The following is a 5,303-nucleotide window of genomic DNA, read 5'->3' on the forward strand; positions in this document are numbered from 1 at the left end:
ACCTGTAGCCGGCGCGCTCCAGGAGCGTGTCTGGAAGGACACCGAGGACCACTAAACACTTCACTACCCCACCAGGCCAAAGAAGAGTCGTCTGGGTTTTTTGTGCTGTAAACAGAGCCGGGTAGTAACTGGTTACATGTAACTGGGATTACGTAATGCCGTAGATGCCGAAAATGTAATATTTGTAATTAGAGTAAGTTACATTTGTAATCAGACTACGGTTACTTTCCTATGGATTACATAATTACGTATTGTTCCCACAATAGCAACAAATTATTCATAATGCAGTGATTCTCCATATATTTTTTTTCCTTTTCATCTTTTAAATACTCCTTTCTAAAACAGCCGACCGATTAAATACATTAAGTGCATTCACAAATAGACTAGTCACCAGTCAGCATTTGACCTCAGGATTTACAAAAGTCTTTTATTAAGAGTTTCAACTTTGCATCAACTGTTCATAAACACATTCATTTTCATTTGAATTATCAATATCGTAGGATTTTTTACGTCTTTGGAAGGCTTTCGTCTTTCAAAACTCATTTAACTCACAAATCCACATATAATTTTTTATTCATCTAAATCTTACTCGCTAAATATATATATATATATTTTTTAAATAAATATTTCAACAATAACATATCACATTAGGATTTCAATTTTTTTTAATACAGTTAACTTTAGCATAAAAAAATGTTTTGAGCACCAAATCAGTGTACACTGAAAAATAAAAAATAGTGCAGAAACAATTTTCACTCAGAAATTGCTAGAGGATTTAGTACAAAGAAGCATGAAATACTGCTTAGTATTAAACATAACGTTTTGACGTAAAAATTATATTTTAGAAAATATATATATTTAAAATTTTATTGGAAATTGTATTCAAGTTATTCTTGCTTTATTTGCAACTGCATATATTTAAAAACACAATTATAATATATGTATGTGGTGCTCAAAATGATCTAAACACTAGCATTTTTACCAGATGATTATATCCCAAATAAAAGTTTTTGTTTACTTAATATCTGTGCATATTTATTATGTTTATGTATTATTATTTTTTTATCATGGATGCAGTTAATCAAGATCAACTGTATGTATATGTATATGTATATGTATTTGTATATATATATATATATATATATATATATATATTCAACAAATTTGACCACCACATACATGTATTATACATATATTTCTAAATATATAGAGCTGCCAATAAAACTTAACTGGAGTACTTTTTACAGTAACATACTACTTTCTAAAATACTATATTCTATTCCAAAATGTATAAATATTAAATAACATTTTAAATTAATATTAGTAAATATGGGTCGTATAGGGTTAGTTGACAAATAAAAATGGTGTGACAGGCCATATGTAAAAAAAAATGTGACATATTACATGCATTGAATGACGAATGCTAGCTAGTGAAAAATATCTGTATCTATATCTATATCTACTGGTAGTGTAACTTCGGGCTGTGGAGAGCTGCGTGGTTTGTCGATGCAAATAAAAAACACAAATGCAAAAGTTTTGGACCGAACAGAAACGATACAAAAGCAGCATTTGAAACTACTTAACGCAAGCACCGACGCTAAGAAAGCTGCTTATTGTCTGGCTGCACTAATTTGGCCATGACTGTATTTTCTAAAGGGTTTCTCTTATGTGGCATGTCAGGTCACTCATTGAGATGAATGAGAAGAGAAATAGAGAGTGAACGTGTGTGTGTGTGTGTGTGTGTGTGTGTGTACCTACAGGCTCGCGGCGGCCTTGACAACGTGGGGGATGAGGAGGCTTTTCTGGCTCTGGATCTTACCAGCTGCCGGAGTCCAGATATCTCGTGTGTAGACACTGTCCACAGAGGGCCAGAGAGGTCTGAGATTCGCTCAAAAACTTGATTCATCTGTTTAAGATACTATTCACGTCCAAAGATTGGCAGGCATGGACTTCTAAGCCGCTTTTGAGGACAAAAGTGGGTTATATACTACTCCAATAGTGGCAGCGATTAAACTTTGCGTCATTAGAACGTTGTTACCAAAACCTGAAATTGCTCCGAAAGCAGCGTCACGGTACGCACGCCCGGGATTGTTTCCATATTAAGACACACTCCGTGTGCCTTGTTGAAATGAACATCCTGTCGAGATAGACCGCCCTACTACTTCGGTAAATATATTTATACCGTATGTGTCCAAGGCTGCCTATGGAATCGGCCTTGTGGCTGTCAAAACACGCACGGCGGCATTGTTGTTTACGGACAAAAGTAAATCTCTCGAAACGCGCCCCCGACGGGAAAAGAGCGCGTCTTAGTTTTAGAAAGCCCTCAAGGGCAAGAAATTTGCTGGAGAATGCCCTGACCCCTCTCCAGAAGAACCGGGAGTCTGCCGCTGAGGCCGTTTTTGTGTTTTCGCCCCCTGCAGAGAACAAAAGGGGTGACGTGTGCGTTTAAGATGGGAGATGTGGCAGCCGGACGGAGGAAGTTTGAAGTGTGCGCGCATAATGATATTAATAGTAATTGTGTATATTGCAATGCAAAGAAGTGTGTATTATTTAAGGGGTGTTTTTTTCGAGTTACGAGTGACTGTACTACAGTTTTCAAAAACGACTTAAAAACCGGCATGCGTAGACTTGCCTTATTGCTTTTATAAAATGGTTCTGAACCCACATGCATTCATGTCATCCATCTGCTAAAACCGGCTGTCCTTGAGGGAACTGCCGGGGGTTTCATTGAAGTTATTAATGCGAGACTATGCACTATTCTTAAGAAAATTAAAGTAACAGTTCACCCGAAAATGGAAACACCGCCACCGTTCGCATATCCTCAGGTCGTTCCAGACCTGTGTGAAGTTCTTTGTTCACGAAGGAAGATATTTTGTAACCGGGCTGTTTTGGGTGACCTTTGACTTCCGTAGCGGGAAAAATTTAATAATAACAGTGACCTGGTTACAAACTTTTTTCAAGATATCTTACTTTGTGTTCGGCAGAACAAAGAACGACAGACAGATTTGGGTGAGTAAATTAAATTTACTCAGAATTTACATTTTTGGGTGAACTGTTCCTTTAAGATTTAGGACTGGCTATGGGTCTCTTTAAAAAAAAAAAAATCCCTTGTGGAATATACATACACAATGAATGCATTTTAATAATTTTCAACAAAATAATTGTCTGTTTTTGTCATTTTGTTAGGTCTTAAATGCTACAACAATAGATGCGCTGTTTTAAAGGAAGACAAAGGTGTCGTGACACTTGTGTGTGTTTCCTGATGAACTACACCTGTACGGGACACCTGTGTGACCTTGAGCAGGACTGACATCTAATAAAACCACCCCGGGACCGACTGATTAAAAGTCCTTGGCAAAAGAGCGCCGAAAAAGTGAACTTCCAGTTGTCTGTTTGCGGATGCCACTCGATGTGATGTTTCTGATGTCCCTTAAATGCGTTGTAGGCCTGCGTCAAATGCAACGAGAGCGCCTTTCCATCTCCTTGAAGGGAAGCCAATCGCTTCAATCATTCAAAACACCTTCTTTTGGTTTTGAGCAGAAAAAAAGAAACCCATACAGGTTCGGAAATACTTAAAGGGAGTGAATAAAGATGTTTTGGGGGGTTAACTTTTACCTTAAAGTAGCCTATCTTAATATGCAGTTTCCATTCCCTTAGAAACGGGTTTAAAGCGCGCCGATTACATTGGGAAGCACATTTTTATTTTAACGAAAAGTGCATTTTATCATATTTTATTTTAAAATGTAATATCCAGCGACGCGCTGCGGTTACAATTAGCCTATGCGTCAAAGGGCGACACGTGATGATCAAAACAACATTAAAACTACGAAATATTAAAACTATAGCAACTTTTTCCAGTGGAGCTGCACGGAAGCTCTTTAAGCACACTTACGATTCCTTTTACTTCGCCAGGATGATAACACGGTAATAAAAAGCACTTTTAAGAAGTGAAGCAGCCTGCGCTACAAGTGCGCCTTCGACGCAATCGAGGGCGCTTTTTTCTTCTTCCCGCGCAGCTCCTCGTCCTCACCGCATCCATTCGCTATCAGACGCTGATGCTTTAGCAGAAGACGGAGGAATGCTCGCCAAGCAAAAATAGTCTCCCCGGAGTCAAAGCATCGCGGCGAAGCGCTTCATATCAGGAACAGAACGCCAAACCCGAGCGGCGCAGCCACAGCAGCGCGGCATAACACCGCTAACCTTGACAGCCGTAACTGATACACTATCACGTCGCGTTTAACTAACTCCTCACCCAGCTAACACAATTTAGACTAGAGAGGTGACTCCAGACCGCTATTAAAAAAAATTTGAAGTTTTATTTATATGCGTCATGGATGCGCGTGCAACACAGAACAATAGGCACGTTTTTGGTAAAGTTGCCTGTATAGGCCTGGCCCGCAGAGAGAGAGAGACCCATGATACCCGGTCTCCTCAGACTCTCCCGAGAGCCACCCGTTTTGTCCCCTTGCCCGTGGATGTGACGTTAAATGGAGACATATTTTGCGCATCCTTTTCAAAACACACCGGAGCCGGTTAAAACGCGGTCTTTGTAAACGCGTTAATGACTCCGAGATGTCAAGCGGTGCAACCGCCAGGGGGGAAAAGCGCTGAAATATGCTCCTTTCATTTTCACGCGATAGTTTTTTAAAGAAGTTCTCAAGGCAGGCTAAATCACGCGTTTTTTTATTTTTTTTTGGCGAGCGCACCAAAGTTTTTAAAGTTTATTCCATTTCAGAAAAAGCCTGCCTTTTCGCAACGAACGCGGCTATAGAAGTGAATCTATAACGGGCCTCTGATTTGACGGTTTCCTCAACACTATGTTAACATTTAATGCATTTTTGCGAATACACGCGGCCGAAGTGCGTTGCCTTTATTCATGCGTTTCTGGATGTCTTCGTAAATTCAGACTTTGCCGCGCCACCGACCAGCCACATTTCCGTTTTTTCGATATTTCAGAGAAAGCAGGCAATGGCTGTTTTGAGTCTAGGTGTATTTTGTAGGTCAGGGAAAGCAAGCTATAAGCTGTTTTGAGTCTCGGTGCATCTTAAAGGCAACCGCCAGCATAATTATATCAGCTATAAGGCGATCATATCACTGGGTAATAATAAACTTCATAAAACAACGAAGAGAAAATAAAGCAATGAAAACAACTATGCATAAAATAACAACACGTGAATCCTGTCATCTATACCAATCAGTGAGCGTTAATGGCCAAGCCTTTTTTTTTCTTTTTTTTTTTTTTTTGTGTTGGTGTGATAATAAAACGCCGCGTCTATAAGGACGGGCGCGCATCATCTTCTGGA

The sequence above is a fragment of the Puntigrus tetrazona genome, chromosome 8 (genome assembly GCF_018831695.1).
Source record: "Puntigrus tetrazona isolate hp1 chromosome 8, ASM1883169v1, whole genome shotgun sequence".
NCBI lineage: Eukaryota > Metazoa > Chordata > Actinopteri > Cypriniformes > Cyprinidae > Puntigrus > Puntigrus tetrazona.